The 8,188-nt window shown below is 37.7% G+C and overlaps 1 pseudogene; it reads left to right on the top strand.

The window, feature by feature from the left end:
• The first annotated feature begins 426 nt into the window (after positions 1–426).
• Positions 427–869, top strand: LOC109693562 (histone H2A.Z pseudogene; annotated as a pseudogene).
• Positions 870–8,188: the final 7,319 nt, after the last annotated feature.

Raw genomic sequence — 8,188 nt, 5'->3', positions numbered from 1 at the left:
CAATCAATATGAAATGCATTGAAATTATCTTCTGACTTACTAAGTGCTTTGGAAACTTTGAGTGATAAAATTCTATAGGAAAAAAGTTTCACTTTCATTCTATCTAAACTGTGAGTTGTCAGCTCTGGTGGCACACACTGTAATCCCAGCACTCAGGAGGCTGAGTATATCATCCTGTTATATTCTTTACTGGATTTCCCAATTTCCATGAGGGTTTTCTCTTGACATTCTGTGAAAGCAATGATCCTGGAGGGTCCTCCATAATCACTGTCCGGGAGGCACTGAGACTCAAAGTGAGACAGTAGGAAACGGTTGAAGAACAGAAAGTGAACACTTAGATAGCTTTAAGCAGAGCGTAGTGTGAATCAGGTGCTGGGCTCTCCTGTGTGTTGGACTAGCCTTTTCTCTCCCTTGCTTGTTTGAGCTTCAGCAGAACTCGAAATGGCTGGTGGTAAGGCTGGGAAGGACTCCGGAAAGACCATTTCCCGCTCGCAGAGAGCCGGAATCAATGGGCCGTATCAATGGACACCTGAAATCTAGGTAGGACAACCAGCATGGATGTGTGGGCACGACTGCTGCATGTAGAGCGCAGCCATCCTGGAGTGCCTCACCGCAGAGGCACTTGAACTGGCAGAAACTGCACCAAAAGATTTAAAGGTAAAACGAATTACCCCTCGTCATTTGCAACTTGCTATTTGTGGAGATGAAGAATTGGACTCTCTCATCAAGGCTGCAATTGCTGGTGGTGGTGTCATCCCCCACATCCACGAATCTCTGATTGGGAAGAAAGAACAACAGAAGACTGTCTGAAGGGTGCCTGGGTCCCTTCTTATCTCAGGACTCTAAATACTCTAACAGCTGTCCAGCGTTGGTGACTATTCCAGTGGACTGTATCTCTGTGAAAAACACAATTTTGCCGTTTTGCAATTCTACTTGAGCAGGTTGGAAGCTTAATTACCTTTCCCACCAACCAAATTTCAGCATTTGCATCTCAACCATATTTAAGTGTTACTGTGGCTTCAAAGAAGCTATTGATTCTGAAGTAGTGGGTTTTGATTGAGTTGACTGTTTAAAAAAAAAAACAACTTTGGATTTTAATTGTGATGCAGAAGTTATAGTAACAACACTTGGTTTTGTACAGACATTATTTCCACTCTGGTAGATAAACTCAATAAAGGTCATACCCCCCCACTACCCCGCCTCCAAAAAAGATATCTTTAAACAGCTCCACAGAACAGTCCAAAAGAAAATTATGCAAAAAGAACAAAAGGAGACAAGGTGAGGGAGGAAGGAGAAGAGAAAGAGAAAAGGAAGAAGCAAAAATACAAAAGTGATTAATGATTCCACATAAAAAAATGTAGCCAGGTGCTGGTCTCCCACACCTATAATCTTAGCTACTTAGGAGGCTCAGATTGGGAGGATCATGGTTCCAGCCCAGCCCAAACAAAAAAAATTTGTGAGACCCCATTTCAATGGAAAAATAGCTGGTCATGATGGCATGTACCTGTCATCCTACCTGTGGCAGGAAGCCTAAAATAGGAGGATTGTTTATGGCCAGCCTGGACCATAAACAAGATCCTATCTCCAAAATGGCTGGAGGCATGGCTCAAGCAGTACAGCACCTGCTGTGCAAAGCCCTAAGTTCAAACCTTATTGTTGCAAAAAAAAAGGAAAGAAGGAAGAAGGAAGGAAGGAATAGAGTTCTCTCAGGAAGGAATTTTTTTTTTGGTGGTTCATATTTCATTAACCCATTCAAATTGTTTTTGTTTGTTTTGTTTTTTTGACTATGCTGGTAATCAAACTCAGGGCCTGGCACTCAGGGTTTGGAGCATGCCAGGCAAGCATTCTGCCTCTTAACTATACTCCCAGCTTTCCAAATTGTTCTGAAACTTAGGAAGGAGTCTCCCAGTGACTGGCAAATGTGAAAATGATTGTGTACTCAACACAGCTTTGCCTTTGGGCCTTCATTTGTTTTGATTTTCTTTTAACAGAAAAGCTTCTGTTAGTGCTCTGAGAAATACATATATGTGTGCTTGAATGCAAATGAGAGTGCCTTTGACTCTGAAACACATAATCTTGACATTGTTACTGGATACGCATTTTATGCTTTCATAACTACCTCAAGCAAGCATTTAAGACCCTTTGCAATCTCAACATGTTATTAAATAGTCAGGCTGAAGCAACATAGCTTAAAATACTTTGACATTTCTAAGGACTGGGACTTGAGTTTTAGGCTTTAGCACAAATTACTTGGACATTGAAATGATCCGAGTTTATCTTCCAATACATTGTGCTGAGCACTCATTTAAAACCATAAATCTTCTCATTTTTCTCTTAAATCCTCCACTAGTTTCCCAAGGCCGGATTTCTTAACCTACCCTTACCAGAGCCTGCAAGAAAGGTGCAGGCACATCACTCTCTGTTGGTCCCTATGTGCCACCAAAGAGACCATCTTCTAGTTCTCTGAAAGTTCCATGACACCGTGATCCTCAGCACTCTTGGATTCCCTGCCCTTTGATAATGGGTCTTCACCACTTCCTAGCTAACTCCTGCTTTATGGTTGAGCCCAGACTTTACCCCTTATGGAAGAATGCTCTGGACACCTAGATTAGATCAATTTCCTCCTGAGACTGCTTTTCATATCACTTGCAGCAGAGCTTGACATTTAGTTAATAAAGATTATAAAACACTGTGTTATACTTACATATATACGACAAGTTCCACTAGTATAAGAACTATGTAATATTTCACAGCCACACACTGTATTCAGTAAGTGCCAAGGAATATTTCCCATCCGATGAAGAGATACACAGCATGGCAGTTATGGCTTTTTTTCTACATCTGGAGGAAAATGTATTACAATAAAAAATACACAGATCTTTCATTGTTTTGTAATTTATATAGATGATTTCAGATATTTCCAAATCTTATCATGTTCAAAATGGACATAAGATTAATTTTTCTGAAAAGAGTGGCATGATGGCCCTCTCTTGCTCTTTCTCTCCACCATACTTTGAGCTTTAAAGTTATATTAGAAATTATATATGAGAAAATATGATAAATATCATAATTGAGCTCCCCCATAATTAAACTGTGAATAAGGGTGAGAGATGGCCCCAAGAAACATGAAATAGGAAAGGGAGACCACCTAATTAAAACAATAGCAAAATACCACAGAGGCCACACTGTGTTATTAAACAGGTGATCGTGTTGGGCTCTGGAAGCCCAACATAGAGCAAACATCTCGTCCTTGTCCTGACTGAGGGGCCAGGCAGCTGGAATATTTACCACCCCCAACTAGTTGTAGTGAGTACTGCTCCTTGGGGTGTAAATTTTCTTGTACTTCCAGTCTGATACTTTCTGGGAACCAGAGGTGTGACCTCAGACTGCCAGAATAAGTTCTACATACAAAAAAATAGGCTTGTGAAGAATGCAATTATGCCATTTGCAAGAGAATGGATGGAATTGGAGATCATCGTGGTAAGTGAGATAAGCCAGTCCCACAAAGACAAATATTGCTTGCTTTGTCTCATTTGTAGAAGCTAGGGAGAAACAAAACAAAACAACCAAGGTCATGAAAGGAAAAGAGGAAATACTGAGGGAAGGAAAATGAGGGAGAGAGGTGGGAGGGATAAGAAAGAATAACAGAAGAACTGAGTAAGATCCAAGCACATATATGCATGCATGGAAATGTCATACTGAAACCTCTTACAATGTATAATTTAATATGTGCCAATTTTTAGAAAAAAAGATATACATGCTCTCCTTGAAAACCTACCTTTGGCACTATTGCACTGCTGAAAACCGGGAAGGTACTGGCAGGGCAGAGTCCTCCAAGATCAACTTCGTAAATATTATTCTAAATTTTGATCATCACAAACTGAGGGCTCTATAACTTTGTTTTAATTTTGAAATTTCTGAATAACAAATTTAAAATTATTAGTGGTGTGTTTTTTAAAGAAAAAGTGCAAATAATAGAAAACATAGTCAGAGTGGACTGCTTAAAATTACAGCAGCCAGAAGCACCGCAGAAGCACAAAGCCCTTAAAAATATTTTGGGAAATGAGTAAGTACAGCATATTATTAGGGTGAATCTAGAGCATGGCTGATAAAAATGCTTCAGATATAGGTGAGTACAACTTGAAAAACAATTTGGCAAACACTCGGCCATTTCTTTTCTTTTCACCTCACATGTTGAAATAAGTGAAACTTGTGCTCCAAATGGAGGCAAATTAAAAAAAAAAAAAAACCCAAGAAGCACATTGGTCCTAGGAGGACAGAATGATCTGAAGTAGAAGAATAAAGCTGTTGGTCGTCTTGTGGTGTTTTCACACAAACGTGAGGGAGAGCTTACAGAATTTAGAATTAGTCTGCAGGAATTGTCCTTGAACACTTTCTTTGACACCATTAACTCTCCGTGCTAAAAAATAAACTATCATAAGGAGTTGATTTAATGCTGATGAATGAGAATTGTATTTGCTTCCTAAAAATAAAATAATATATTGAGTTTATGCTGTGATTTTCACAAAATAGAATATTTTACACATACTTATTCTCACAATCTTTAGATAATAAATATTGTTATTAATCTGATAAAAGGTTTAGAAATGCAACTAGAAGGTAAAACACAAAAATTTGCAATTGCTAAAAAAAATGTAGAAATATCCAAATTTATACAAATATTTCCACAATGGAAGTAATTACGGTAAATAATTTCTGATATCATAGTGTCTTCACATTCATTGTTCTATTTTTAAAGAAACCAAGTCTAATATCAAACATCTAGTGATGATCTTATCTCCCTCCTTCAAAGCAAAACAAACAATAAATTAGACCCACTTCAATTTCTTCCAAATAAATACAACCATCTTGTCTCTTACATTCCTTCAGTAGAATAAAGACATTGACCGTCCACCCTCCTGCTGAAGGCAGACCCTCTGAGTCTGAGTCAACTCCTTCTTTGCCCTCTCAGAAATCTGACACTACAAATTACCCTTCCTCCATGCTTCCATCACATCAGTCCTTAAATGTCTCCATGTCTCTTTCATGTTTAAAAGCAGTCAAAACAAAGCAAAACACACACACACACACACACACACACACACACACACACACACTATAAAGAAGAAAAACAGAAAACCTCACTTCCTAAATCTTTCTCTACTACCCCTTTAGGGCCAAACATCTTGAATAAGTCATCCATTTTCAGTCTTCATTTCTTCCCCACCAATTCACATCTCAATCCCCATTCTCTCCCCCATAATTATTAATCCAAAGCTTTCCTATCTTCACTTTATTTCATTTATAAGTTTTGTGCTTGTTGACCACTCTTTCCTACCCTTGTGTACTTTGCTTATATTTATTACTGGTTTTCTATTTATATTCTGGCTGCAACTACTCGACTTCTTTGTCAAGTGCATCCTCCTTGTAGGCACACATTAAATACTTTAAGACCAGATATTTCTTTCTCCTCTAGATGCTTTCTATCTGAAATTTTATTCATGCCAAAGCTTCAATTACTATTTTTATGTCTTTGATTCTCTAATTTACACCTTCAGCGCAGAGATCACTTTCCTTTAGATAAATATATCCTTTTAAAATTCTAGACATCTCTACTTATCAGCTACAAAGTTGTCATTTAACTTTAAATGACAACTAATTAGTCAATAACAAAAAACCTAAAACTATACTTATGATCTTGTCTTCTTTCAGTATTCAATAGCTCAGTACCACCATCCAGCCAATTTCATAAGTTTGAAACCTTGGAGTCACTTGCCATCCATTCACCTCTGTCTCCTTCACCCCTCATATCCAATCCTGTCCCAAATCCTATTATCTCTAAATGCATTTCAGATAAGTATATCTCTTAAGAGCATCTCAGATCTGTCTACTTTTACCCATTTCCAATGCCATCATCCAAGTCAAGGTCACTGTCTGTTTTCCAGCCTGACAACCCCTCCATATGAAAACCAAAATTGTTTTCTATCAACATATAGTCATGCTCCTCTCTTGCTTAAAACTCTTTAGTGGTTTACCCTACTTGTTTTAGGAGAAAATTGAAGCCTCATGCAATGGGCCTTACAATCCTGTAAGCTGTTTGTTTGCCTACCTCCCTCAGCTGAGTTCACTTTCCCTTCACTGAGCTCCAACCACCCTGGCCTTTCAGCTTCTTGAGTACTCTATGTTCTGCACCTCAGGTCCTTTGCACTAGCATTTATCTCCTCTTAGAATGTTTTCCTTCAAAAGGTGTTTGTACAATTTCTTCAATCCCCAGTTCAAAAGATTTATTCCTCAGAAACTAAACTTTATATGACCATCTTAATCTACTACATTCTTAAAACAATACTCACTTTTCCTTCATGGCCCTTAGCAAGGTAGCTATTTCATGAATGTTTTTCTTCCCTCATTAGACTATTTCAATAAAATCAGGAAAACTGATTCTTCATGGTCCTTGATGTATAGGCCAATTCCAGGAGTTACTATCTGTTAAACATATAATTAGCCATATCTGGGTTTTGACTTCAGTTAAAAAAAAACAAACTTCTGTCCACACTACCATATACAGAAATTTCTCCATTGCAGAAAAAGCCATCATGTCTAACAGATGCATCTGCATTTCTGTAAACCATAAGGTGTGTATTAACAGTCACATATAAAGTAGCGGTAAGGACTCCATTTCCTTTGAAAACTTAATTTTAAGACCTCAGTTCTTTATGAAGATTTTCCACAGCCAAAAATTTTTTTGTGTACTTCAGTATATGACTAACTTATGACTAACCACTTTCTTTCACTTGCAAAGTAAATACACTCATAGAAAATATTTTATCAAAGCAAAGTAGAAGACTGTACCTAGGGAACTTGTAACCAGGCCTAAGTGTGGTTCCTCAGTTGTACAGACAATTACTATATAAGCACTGTCAGAATCTCCACTCAGCCTGAGTTTTGTAGACAATAACTTGGAAAGATTAGAAAAACTGGTGACTATCTGTTTTTTAAATGCAAACCATTCTAGATACATCACTGGCTATGGGTGAAAAACAACACTAGATTTGAGAAATCTCTAGTTCTATGGAAGAAATATGACATTTTTCTCTCTCTCCATGGAAGGAGTCACAGTAGCCCCAGCCTAACATTTTACCGTTCACTAAATAACCACCTTTACGTATTAAGCACTGCTACACAGACACAGTCCAGCTACACCCTTCACTATGCTCAAAAGAACAATCTTGAACCTCCCTTTATTTGCATTACGACTACTCTGAAGACTTCCCCCAACAGCTTGCATCCCAGTTTTTCTTTATCCTTTGACTCTGAATGCCAAAATGTAGATCGAACTCATGTAAACTAACCTATCTCAACCATGGCTGAAATGGAGTCATGCAGCACAGTGTGCAGGTATAAGTACCTCGGGAGTCAGTTATCAATTATTTTTTCTGAGAGGAGTAAGAACACTGAACATGTGTTCAGTGTACATTTTTCTGTACTAAAGTGTATGTGATATTACTTTTGTCATTTTTTATTATTTTTTGCCATTCAAAATATACTTGAAATGCAGATAAGTATATTTTTAAAAGAAGCATAGGGGGCTGGAGTTGTAGCTCAGAGGTAGAGCATTTGCCTATCAAGTACAAGGCCCGGGGTTCCATCCTCAACACTGCAAAATTATTTAAAAAAAATTTTTAAAGAAGCATGGGTCATATGACACTCAAGCAATGCCTTCTAGGAACCTTAATCTGACGTTTATTTTCTAAATCTGGACTGGAGCAGTGGTTCAAATGGTAGAGGGGCTTGCTTGCCTAGCAGATGTGAGGCCCTGAATTCAATCCCTGTACCACAAGAGAGGGAGAGAGAGAGAGTAAAAAGGAAAAGAAAGAAATGCTTGACGTTCTTAGAATTTCCTATCTAGAAATAGTTCATAATTAAGACGTGAATATATTCTAAGTCATAGGATGCTCTTTCATGCTAAAGTTTTATTATATTCACAGAACTTGACTAAGTATTGTAACACACGAAGACATTCCTTCACAAGTATTGGCTGGTGTTAAACTTAAGGAAAAAAGAAACCTGATAAATAAATAAAATATGTTGCCTGAGGAAATTTTTAAAATTCAATACCATTATCATTTATATAAGGAATAACTACAAAGATATAAATTTTATGCTATTTGCTTTACTTGGTAATATAATA

Source organism: Castor canadensis, chromosome 6 (genome assembly GCF_047511655.1).
Source record: "Castor canadensis chromosome 6, mCasCan1.hap1v2, whole genome shotgun sequence".
NCBI lineage: Eukaryota > Metazoa > Chordata > Mammalia > Rodentia > Castoridae > Castor > Castor canadensis.
This window is presented reverse-complemented; position numbering and strand designations above follow the sequence as displayed.